This window comes from Olea europaea, chromosome 3 (assembly GCF_002742605.1).
Source record: "Olea europaea var. sylvestris chromosome 3, O_europaea_v1, whole genome shotgun sequence".
In the NCBI taxonomy this organism is placed as follows: domain Eukaryota; kingdom Viridiplantae; phylum Streptophyta; class Magnoliopsida; order Lamiales; family Oleaceae; genus Olea; species Olea europaea.
The window spans coordinates 6690314-6703412 of NC_036239.1; positions in this window are offsets into that span (position 1 = coordinate 6690314).

Sequence of the window (13099 nt, forward strand, 5' to 3'; positions counted from 1 at the left end):
AGAATGAATCCTACTCAACCGTATGATTTTGCTGATAGTCTTTTTTGAATTTTGACATACTAAAATATTGTAATTCTGAAGTTTTTGTCTTTTTATTTGATGCAAAACCTAGAATGTGGAAAACTTGGAGTGTTATTTGCTCGCTCGAATGCATCACATTCTGAAGGAAAACACACAATAATGTGACTTGAAAATTGTCATATACTTTCAAGATTTACAGCATTTTCTGGGGTTTCTCCAATGACAAATTTCGTAGTTTGCTTGGTCAAAGCACACTTACGTTGACATTGAAGTATTTTACTGAACATAACAGGGTTGAGGTATTCATGTACCAAAAATTAACATGTAATGTCCTTTACAACGAACTGTATACATACGGTAAAACTGCATGAAATTCAAAGATGGAGAACCATTGTTCGCTCTGCCTAGTTTACTAAAAGAAATTAATGAGGGAATGCTATTACAGACGAATGTGAAAAATCCTTGAGCTTCTACCAAATTCATCATCATTTACCCAAAGAAAATTTCAATTATACAACAAAAATGACATGTTACAGAGACGGATTGGGCTGGAGAAACTGAAGACACAGAATTTAAAGAAAAAGAAAGACTCAGTTTTCGATGCTTCCAAGTTAATTTGTTCGCACGAAGCAAATAACCCCACCCCGAGCAAGTTTGTTTGTCCAGAAAATCCATTGTCATTGTCCAATATCGGTCCATGAAAAAAGAGGACCTTAACTGAAATAAAACCGAGGACGAAAATGACGAATGATTAAACTAAAGAAAGATGAATTTCCAAGACCAATTCCTCCAATATTAGTTTGAAACTTTTTTTGCTGTCGAAAATGCAGAGGAAATATATGGAAATTTCAACCCCATAAGGTAACTCGGGAAAGAATATAGAAGTATCTCACACAATTTTCTTATGTACTAACAATTATGTGTCCTTTGAAGTTTAAAAAACATATATAAATAACTAATTTGTCATACTGATTTATTAGGAAGATTCACCTTTCTATGGATTTTTATCCATTAATTAAAGAAAAATTGAATTTTTTTTATAAACTTGCTTACATTTTTTTTACAATTTTTCAATCCGAATAGGTATCTTTAGAAATTAGTAATTTGTTGATCAACTCATTTTTTTTTCTTTAGCTATTTTGAAAAAATGGGAGAGCGCAATCGCAACATCCATTTGTTGAAAGGGTCACTAAGACAATGGAAAATTACAGGACTGACTGTTAATTAGAGAAGAAAAAATGTTTACATACAGGAATCTTGAACACATGATAAGAAAGTCTTATGCACAACTTTGTCGACAAGACTAAATATGTAATACTGAAAAAACCGAAGATAGATGTGCACATTGGTCTTCAATAATTCACTTACTATATTCATGTAATGGTATACATTTAACTCTGCTCATACGTGTCTGCATTGATTCGTGGATGTCCATTAGGCAATTGATTGATTGCAATACAAATGTAAATTACATGATTTCAAATTGTGTCGCCATGAGTAAGACAGCTCATAACATAATCGATAGATCCAAGACGTACCATCATTATAGGAATGTACACTCCGTAGAAAAATTACGCCAATCCAAATGGAGATTGAAAGGAATAACTCTTGCACTCCAGAATAATAATAATAATAATAATAATAATAATAATAATAATAATAATAATAATAATAATAAGAGTTTGGAGAATTAGCGTTTCGTGCGGGTAGTCGCTAACAATTAAAAAGGGATCAGACGATTGTGTAAGGAACAAACCTCTTGAGACAAAGTCCCAAAAAGGGGTGTTTTATTGGCGATGACTTTACGATTGGAACTAAACAGAATGCCTCCTAGGGGCGCAAGCACACGAGTACTGAAAAGAAATGTTTAAGTCTAAACTAAGAAATTGAAATTACATATTCTTTGTTTGAGAGTGTTTGATTCGGGGTCCTTTGCTCTATGTCTTCTCTTCCTTTTATATTCCCTTGATGATTTCTTCGTGATCAACCGCTTAGAAACTACTTGATTGTTTTATAACTACCCACTTTCTTTATGGTGGCTAACGTGTCATGGAACTGCCATATCTAATTGCTGCCACTACTCTTTGTTATTCAACCGTCTTTAACTGAACTCCTTGAATCGTGGATCGTGATAAGGTTACTCAATAACTGCTTCAATAACTGCACTTCTGGATAACCATAACATCTTATGTTTGCTAAGATCCTGGGCGATTCAAATGTTTGGGCGAGAACAGAGTCATAGCTCTAGACGACTGTAAGGCACTTCATTCGCTTAGATCTTGGGCGTCTTGCAAGTTTGGGCGATGATGTTACCGTATTCGTGGGCTTCCACTGCATTCATTAGTAACCCTATTTGGGCCTTTATCCTGAATTTCCCAGTTGGGCTTCATTCTTTGGGCTTTTTGATTTGGGGATTCCCTAATTGGACTTCATTCCCTGGGCTATTCGATTTGGACTGCACTTTTAGTGTGTCAACAATTACCCCCCAATATAGCAGAATTAATACCAATTATTAATCTTTGCCATATTTACTTTGTGTTTCCCAGCAGCATTTGAAATTCTCAAGAATTTCAATCATTATTTCCTTCCATAGCTTGAAAAAGTGCAACGCTACAAACCCTTATAAACCCCAAAGACACGCTATTTCGTTGTACCACTAACTCACGTATCATTATTTCGCGCTTCTTTCTCGCCATACCACTGTTCATCTTCTTGCTTCTCTGCTACGTTTACCGAGCAAACCTTAACAAAACTATATTTCGTTCCCAATGGCTGCTCCACAAACCCAATCTGACGACTCTTTTAGCTTCGATGATTTCCAGAAAATCCTCACTCGGCCATATGTAAATCCAAACTTTCTTGCACCAGCCAATGCCGAACTTAATGAGTTCTATCTGGGTCCTCCATTCACCAACGCCGAAGCCGTCGAACAAGTGGCGGTGGGCCTGCTGTTTTCTTGTACTCAAGGCCCTCCATTCTTGAACTCTTTGCCGTTGAGACCTATTCGCGAAAAAGGTATTCGCACTTGTACTCAAGGCCCTCCATTCTTGAACTCTTTGCCGTTGAGGCCTATTCGCGAAAAAGGTATTCGCACTTGGCCTCAATCTGATGTTGTTTTCCGTAGATGGCATGCTCGCCTTGTGGGCCATGTCCTACCAAGGCAATTTTTGATCGTGCTAGGATTTCTGATTTATTAGAAATCTCTCTTCAACCCCCAATTTTTTATCCAGCATTTTTCCTATTGCTTTAAGTTTTTGGTCTTCTAAATATAATACTTTTGTTTTCCCTCTTGGTCCCATGTCAATCACTTTAAGGGATGTTGGGGCCCTGATAAATCTTCCACCTTTGGGCGACACCATTTTCCCTAGTATTTTGATTTCTGGTGTTGCCCCAAAATTTGACAAAAAACTCACTGAGTCCTATTCAAGCTTGCAAAGTTGTCATAATCACTCAAGCACTGAGTCTTTCCATGCTAAGCGTGTGGCCTTTCTTCAGAAATGACTTTGTAAATATATTCTTTTTGTGCCCAGTTTGAAGCTTTCTATGAGCTATTTACCCATAGCGCACAAATTGGGACAACGTAGGCCTTTGAATTTGTGTTCTTTCTTTTTGGCTACCCTCTATAGAGGCATGACTTCTCTTCAATTTCAACTGAAGATTGGTGCATCTCACACTAGCAATGGGCCTCTTTGGTTCGCTCAACTGTGGTTGAGAGCCTATTTTCCATCACTTGGTGCTCTATCTATGTCCCTTCGTTCTGCTAGCTGCTATGGGCTAGCCATTGACCCATTGAGCCCTGTAAATATGTTTAGAAGGAACATTTTTTCATTCTTTTATACTTTAAATTCAATTCTTTCTTTCTTTCCCTTTCCTGCTCATTTAACTCCAGATTATGTGCAACCTCTATCCACCCTGGACAGTGCGAGCGCCTCTTTACTCGTTTGGGTTCAGTTTTTGACTGGGAGGGAGTTGTTCCATGATATTTTAACTGGAACCAATGCCAAAGCTGGGGTTGAAATATATGCTCCCCAATTTTTTGCTCACCAACTTGATTTTGGCCAAACTTGGCCTGTTCCCCCTTGTTATTCAAAAAATTTGATAGACCGCTTTCACACCATTAATAAGATAGAGGCACAACCTATAGGTGCTCGTAATATTCTTTTGACGAGTAACTTTTCATTAGCCCCCTTCAATCCTAGCCGTGCCGTTCACCCCCTTTTTGAACAACTCTGGCCATCAGTGAAGCGCAGATTGTTTGCAATTGATGCCAATCGTGTTTTCCATTCACTGGATCAGCCGAACATTCCTTCCACTTCTCCTATTTTGGTCACCCCTATGTCCATTAGGAATCCTTCCTCCCTGCTCGTGCTAAACAATCTGTTCGTCCCTCTACTTCTCTACCTACCAAACCTACTGCAGCTAAGAGTGCCCCAAGCCGCAAACAGCCAGCTTCAGCATCTCCCATTTTGGAGGATGATGATGATGATACTCCTCTCATCGTCAGGAGAAAGGTAATTGAATTGAATTCTGTTTACTCACAAGCATACCTTTCTATGTGCTAATGGTTTTCTTGAATTTGTCAGAAAAGTTAAGCCTCTCATTTGAAGGTTTTGGTGTTGGCAGCTCCTGCTCCATCATCCTCTGTTGGAGCTGCTTCGTCTAAACCAGCTGATGAAGGGACTACGCTTAAAGAGAAACCTTCAGTCCCGGAACCTTCATCACAATCAATGGACGAGCCACCTTCTTCCTAGGGCCCCGACCCCCCAAACGTCGAACCAGAAGGTAATACATTTTTGATGTTTTACCTTTGCTTGTGCTATTGGTTTCTGACTTGTTGCTTCTTTAATCATGCAGAGGCTCCCATGGGCCTGCCTGTTGTGGCAGAGTCTTCTCGCCCAGACAAGGAGAAGTCTTCCCTGGTGGTAGGGCCACAGGTGGTGGAGCCAACTGGTGATATGCCACCCCCCAAGATTGCTGATGAGGTCACCTTTTGCTTTATTTTTATTTTCACTTTGTTTATTGTAGTGAAAACCTTCAATGTTGGCATTTTTCTTTGCAGGATGCTGATGAGATTGTGCGTTCCATCCAGGACTTGTTCACTTCCTGGGGGCAAATCAAGACGTCCCGCCCTGCTTCAACCAGTCGTCCTTCTACTTCTTCAGAGGAAGACATGAAGTTCCTCAAGCAGTCGATATTTGAGTATGTATCTTTTATGGATATGGACATCAGTCAGGCTAGTGCTGCCAAACACAAGGATAAACTCGAGCATTTGAGTGCGAAGTTGGCGCAAGCACTGACACTTCCCTCGCTCAACATTTCTGCTGATTTTAAAGCGACTTTGAAAGTTGTCCACTCTGACATCCTCTCTTTGCTGACCAATAATGTTGAACTGAAGGCCAAAAGTACTCAATATCTTCGCGCTGCATCTGAAAGAGAGTCTTTGCTTCAGGAGATCAACAAAGCTGAGAATGAATTGAAAGAAATCTCTTCCGAAGTTATGATTGAAGACTCTTTGATGACCAGTTTGGCTGCACAGATGAAGGAGCTTCAAGCAAGGATGGATGACTGTAAGGCGAGAATGGCTGCTAAAAAGTGTAATGCTTCCTAAGGAATTGAACGAACCAAGTCTTTGGTCGAGCAGTACAAAAAGCTGGAGGTTGATGATGATTATGTAGCTGAATTGAATGTCACTTCTTCTCAGCAGAGCGGCGAGGATTGGGGGAGACTTAGGGAAAGAATTCGTTCGATCTGGGGCGAATTGTAATTAAGACATCTAATGCCTTAACTTTTCTTTTTGTAACTTCGTATTAACTTTCCTCTTGTAACCTCGTACTGATAACCATTGCCAATTTTGGATGTAACAGCAGCCATTATCATTAATGAACAACTAATTTGTCTTGTGTATTTATTGACATTTGTCTTTAATCGTCAACTCTCCAAGCATTTAACTGCTTTATGATAAGATTCATGTACATTCTCTTTTGGTATTTCTATCTCTTTTCCCAAGACTTTGGGCCCTTTGACTCCAATTACTAGGCACGAATGTGGCTGTTCATATTCTGTCTCTTCATCTTCACGCCCCTATAAATGCACGTATATTTCGTACTTTTCATTTTCATTTCCATTCTTTTCTTCAAAAACTAATTTGCTGCCATCGTTTGTCATTTCAACGATCGATCCAGAATTTTTGTCTTCTATAGAAATGGATCATTTGATCCACCCATTTTGCCACCTGTTTTGATGTCACCTTTGGTATGAGAGATATAGGAAATATTCTTTGGCTAGCAAAGTTCTTCCCATCGTCTCCATGTTCTTTACAAGGAGTTCAATGATGGAAGACAATTTTTGAGGATGCCTGTCAAGCCACTTTGCTTGCCGAGAGTGCTTCTCAGTCTCCTTGCCCGTTATTGCAGCGATGCATTTAGGTAGGCGAGGTGAAGATGCTTCTCTTCCCTTCTGCTTGCTGAGAGTGCTTCTCGGCCTCTCTGCTTACCTTTGCAGCAGTGCGATCAGGATGACAATCAAGGCCAGTTCACCCTCTTACTCGTCGATCGACCGGGAGATTAGTTCGTTCTTAATTGTAGCTTATAGAGCATTTAGTATTTTGTATCTTGTAACTTTGTAATGAACGTTTGATAATAAAGGAATTTATTTGAACGTAGTTCGCTCTGGCCCTTTTTTATCTACGATCGTTCAACGCGATTTGATTACGCTTTTATTTGTTTACTTTTCTATAAGGAAGGAACATATTTTTTTTAAATATTTGCCATTAATGAACCTTATGTGCTTGGTGCCATCTAAATCTTTCAAATGATAGGCTCCATTAGGCAACACATTATTTACTTTATATGGTCCTTCCCAATTGGGCGACCACTTGCCATACTTTGGATCTTTGCTATCCAAAGGAAGTATTGTTTTCCAAACCAATTCGCTCAGGTTGAATGACTTGGCTATAACTTTTTTATTATAAAACTTAGCCATCCTTCGTTTTTGAACTTGCAATCTATCTAGGACGTCCAACTTTAATTCGTCCAACTCTAATAAGTTTTGAACTAGTGATTCGGTATACTCATCACCACTTAACTTATGTTGCAAACACACTCTGATCGATTGCACGTTGATTCCCATAGGCAAAACGGCCTCCTGTCTATAAGTAAGTTGAAAAGGAGTAATTTTGGTACTTAACCGAGGCGACGTCCTATAAGCCCATAAGGCCTTGTTTAGATATTTTGCCAATTTCTGGCATTTTTATCTATCATTTTCCTTATGATATTTTTTAGAATCTTATTAGAAGATTCTACTTGTCCGTTGGATTGATCGTAATATGGTGTGGAGTTTACTAATTTAACTCCAAACTCGCTCAAGAATTCATTCACTTGATCTCCATTTAAAGAAGTTCCGTGATCTACCATCAAAGTTTGTGAAATTCCAAATCTATAAATAATATGATCATGGATAAATTCTATGTGATCTCCTTTAAAGGTAACACTTCTACCCACTTAATGAAATAATCAGTTGCAACTATAACAAAGGTATTTTACTTGGACGATGGGGAATAAATCTTCCCTATCAGGTCTATCGCCCAACCTTTGATAATATGTGTTATCTCTCGTGCTGGTGCCCTTTGTATTGGACCATGCTTTTGGCATGCTAGACAACTCTTTGCATACTGAACGCATGATTCTCCCATATTGGGCCAAAAATATCCATTCCTAATGATTAACCATCTCATCCTTTGGCCAGTTTAATAGGCTCTACATATCCCTTCGTGCACTTCAACCATGATCGTCCTAACTTCTTGCAAACTTACACATTTTAGCAATATACCATTAGAGCGTTTCTTAAACAACTCTTCATCTATCAATGTATAGTTTAGCAAATGTAACTTCATTTTTTTACTATTTCCCTTATTAGGTTCTTTAAGGAACATTTTAATTTCTGCCCTCCAATCTATTGCATCTCCATCTTGTATGCAATAAATTTCAATCATTCTCGCCCTTCTTTGGAGGCAATATTGTTCCATACTCATAAGTAGACTTCCAATTTAAAAGCTTCGAGTACCCTGAGGCCATCTGGGCCAACTCATTTGTCACGTCATTAAATATCCTATTAACGCATTGAAACTCTACTTGGTTGAATTCTTCCAACAACTCTTAGACGATTTCGTATAGACTTATAATGGAATCACTTTGGCACTTAAAATCACCAATCAATTGGTGAATAACCAATTGAGAATCGCCTCTAACGATCACATTCTTTACTTCCATAACTATCATTAATTCTAGGTCCACGATTAAGGCTTCATATTTAACTTAATTGTTGGTGCACATCCTATCTCAAGTGAATGCGAACTTGTAGCAAATCCCTAAAGGGTTTATCAATGCTACTCATACTCTTGCACCTTTAGAGGTTTTTGACCCATCGAAATACAAAACCCAAGGTTTTAATTCGAATGAATTGATTTCTAATTCAATTTTTTCAGGCATGTCAAGGCATGGATGATCTGCCAGAAAATTAGCCGAAACCTGATTTTTGATTGCCTTTTGAGGTATGTATTGTATTTCGAATTCTGATAATGCTAACGTCCAAAGGCCTACCCTTTGGTGTAAAATAGGGCGAGAGAATATATACTTTCCAAATTTACTTTGGAAATCAAATAAATGGTTATGAAATATAATGCAAGACATAATTTTTTAATGGCAGAGTAATTACATTCACATTTTGTTAACCGTCTACTCAAGTAGTAAATCGCCCTTTCTTTACCAAATTGGTCTTCTTGCGCGACCATTCCAGCAATTGATTCTTTTTCAGCCGATACATACACTTTCATTAGCTGTCCTTGGATTGGTGACACCAACACTGGTGGACTTGAAAGCCTATTGATGTTCTTCCTTCCAGACGACTTCGTCCTAATTTTTCAACTTTAAAAGCGGCGAAAAAGTTTTAGTTCGTCCTGCACAGTTAAAAATAAAGCGTCTTAAAAAGTTTACTTGGCCTAGAAACCTTTGCAATTCTTTTTTGTTGTTAGGTGGTTTGGTCTCTAAAATGGCCTTCATTTTATTTTTATCAAGTTCAATCCCCTTTTTGTGTACTTAGAAACCAAGGAAGTTTCCTGCATTAACACCAAATGCACATTTCAAGGGATTCAATTTTAGTTTATATTGCTTCATTCGCTAAATGAACATCGCAATTGTTCAAAATGGTCTTCTTCTTTAATGGATTTGACCACTATATCATCTACATACACTTCAACAAACTTACCTATCATATCATGAAAAATCAAGTTCATCGCCCTTTGATAAGTTGCTCCTGCATTTTTTAGGTCGAAAGGTATAACTACCCATTCAAAACATCCTAGAGACCCTGGGCATCTAAAAGCAGTTTTGTATATATCTTCCTCAGTTATATAAATTTGATTGTATCCTGAATACCCATCCATGAAGGAATACATTACGTGTCCGGCATTTGAGTCTACTGTGGGCAGTGAATATTCATCTTTGGGTGTTGCTATGTTTAAATTCCTAAAGTCTATGCATACACTTAATTTACCATTCTTTTTTAGCACTGGCACGATATTGGACAACCAATTCACATATCTGACCGTTCTAATAAAGCCTGCTTTTAATAATCGCTCTATTTCTTTCTTGATCTCAGGAAGTACATTAGGAGCAAAACGCCTAGGAGGTTACTTATGAGGCTTAAAATTTAGCTTGGTTGACAACCTATGTTCCATCAAATCTCTATCTAAACCAGACATATGTTCATATTTTCAAGCAAAACAATCTTTATATTCCTTTAATAAAGCGATTAATTTATCACTAACCTCTTGATTGAGCATTTGGCGGATGAATATTGGGCGATCTTCTCCTTTATTGCCAATATTCACTTTAATCAGAGGATCTTGAACTTGAGCGTATCCAGGCTTGGCGATCCTCATCACTTCATCGTCCAATTCCCTTGTAGGCACTTCTTCTTCTAAAAAATCCACTTTATTGACTTATCGGCCAATACTTTGTTCCAACTCGAACACTGCCAATTTGTCTCTCAATGCTTTCAAGGCTACTTCTTCTTTCGTCTTGTCCTTGTATTCTTTATTGAAAGCCATTAATTTAGCTTTGAAGGCCTGAATATCAGCCATTTGCCTTTGTTGCTTACAACTCATTTAAAACTCCTTGATTACTCTTTTGCCAATTACTGGCTCCTCTAGGGCCACTATGTTTGGCCTCATCTGACTGAACATTTCAGTGAGTGCATCCACCGAAAACGACTCTTAACTCTGCGTGACAATTTGACTTTCTTCTCCATCTTGGACTACTCTGACAGGTCCATAATTTCCTTCGTACATGAACCTTTTTACTGAGTTTGCTTCTGCGACAAAAGGTCTATAATCGGCCTGCACCACTTCTGCTTCGCCTTTGTCATTCCAAAAAATTAGGCATTGATGGAGCGATGAGGGTATACAGCGACTTTTGTGTATCCAATCCCTTCCTAATAACACATTGTAACTAGTAGGACCATTTATTACAAAGAACACTGTGGTCCTAGTCGTTGTCCCTATAGTTATGTCCAATGGCATAACCCCTTTAGTTGAAGTTGCTCTTCCATTGAAACTCGTAAGGACGACTTCTGTTGGGATCATATCGCTTTCTGACTTTGCAAATTTTCTCATCATCCTAGATGGAATGATGTTTATAGCTGCACCATTGTCGACAAGCACTTTTACCACAGTTATGCCGTTAACTAGAGCTTTAACGTACAATGGCCTCAAGTGTTTAGTTAACTTCATGGCTAGCTGCTTAAAAATAACCTTTTCGACAGCATCTATTTCCACTTCCTGCTTGTCCTCTGTCGAGCTATCCTTTTGTGATAAGTCAACGTACAGCATATCGTACTGAATTTTCGTTTCCTGCATTTCCTTTTTACTGTTTTCTAATGCTTCTTCTTCAGTTACCCAACCTGTGGGAGGAGGCATTATTCTTGAAGGCGATCCATACTTTTCAGAGTGAGGAACTCTCCTTTTCCTTTTGGGCGTTCCGTACAGCACGTAATAATCGAAAGAACGCCCGGACGGTTCCCCCAACAAGTCCACTTCATGAACCCCCTCTCGATGTAGTTGCTTCAACAGAGTGTTGTACGATACTCCTCTTTTTCTTCTTTCTGCTTCCAAATCAATTTTCTCTTCGATATCCGTCATACCATCATCTCCTTCATCATCGTAGGCCCCTCTAGAAGTTTGGCCTTCTTCATATTCCAGCACGCATACTTCTTCTTCGTTATCCTCCCTCTCTTCTTCTTCTTTCTCTTTATTCTTGAACTCATTGGCTAGCAAATAGTTATTAGCCATGACAGGAGATAACGTACTGAACTGAATAGTAAGGGACTTATCTGGATCTTCTCCATCTCTTCTGTCTCGCTCAAACTTCGACCACCCAGAAGAAGTCTCTGGCAATTCTTTCATCGATTCACCTGTATTAGTCTCTTCACTGTCTTTGAGAATATTTTAATTGGCCACCTCGAGTAGCTTAGGCGCCTTAGGACGTGACATTCCCTGTTGTTGCCTCATCATTTGTCCATAGTTCCGTTGAAAACGCTTTTGTTGGGTTCTAGTCATCTCGTTGAAGGGTATCGCCCTTCCTGCATTATACTGAAACGAATGTCATACCTTTGGTTGGCAAGGTTGCGGCCTGAATGTTCTCCCATTATTCACTGGCCTGAACTGCCTTTCAAAAGGCGGTCTCCTATAGAATGATGTCCCTCGCCTCTACCAGGCTGAGCGTTTGGGAAAAAACTAGAACGATGGTGATGCTACCATATCCCTGGTTTATCTGTATTCCCACTCACTTCTCTTTTACATCTTGTACACATGACATCTTCACTCTCTTTGGGCTCTTTCCATTTGATATGTTCAAAGACATTGGGATGTGGTCCAGGGTCTTCTTCTCCATCATCTATAACTAACTTGAATTTTGGCAACTTGTTTTTGAAACCAGTCGTCACTATGTTCACCCCAAGTGGCTGCGGAAAAGGATTTTCATCCACTGCCATCTTCCTTTTATCCTCGAACGTAATTCGTCCGGATTCAATGGCATCCTGTAACAAATGGCAAAAAACCAAACAGTTATTAGTCAAATGTGACCATGCATTATGCCATTTACAATATTTTTTACCCTTAACTTGTTCAGGGCTTGGAAATTTATGTTTATCGCTCAACTTTATCTGCTTATCCTTATATAATTTATCAAATATAAGGTCAGCTTTGGTTATATCGAACGAGAACGTTCTAGCCTTTTTGTTTTCATCTTTTATAGGCTCATCTTTGCCCGACGGTCTAGGCTTAGCCATTATAGGACAAGTATACGTGTCTCCTTTGATTAATTCGGCCAAACACATTTCGGTTTAATCGTAATACTCATCATTAATGGTATGAACATCAAAATTTGGGTCTTTATAATAAGTCCCTTGCTAGAATTTTTCATTTGCTCTTCTTCTCTTATTAATCGTTCATACCTAATCATGTTCGCGCTCAATTGGAAAAGATTAGGAAATTCCTTGTCTTGGAACTTCTTTTTCAAATCAATACTTAGATAACCTTGAGCGATTTTGACAAACTCCTTTTCGGGCAAAAGTACAAAACATTTACTTCTTGTTGTCTTGAATTTTTGAAGGAAACCTTCTGCCCATTCGTTTGGCATTTGACGTAGATTCGCCAAATCGGCCAAAGTAACTTCGGACTCAGTCTTATAAAACTGAGCGTGGAACAATTGCTCCAATTATTGCCATGTTTGAACAGAGTTCGCTGGCGAATTGATGAATCAGGAGAAAGCTATTCGTGTTAATGAACTAGGGAACAACCTCATTTTATGGTAATCAGTTACGTAACCACTTTGCAGTGTGAATCGCCCTATGTGTTCTAGAGTAAACACCTCTCCTAAACCGGTATATAGTGAGAATTCTGGCACTTTATCCCCTCTAGGCCATGGATATACTTGGTCTACCCAATCAGGGTTTGGCTTTGTATAAGTCGGCCTAATGACAGGACGTACCCCAAAAGCCATCTGATCCTGTACTATTTCCATAA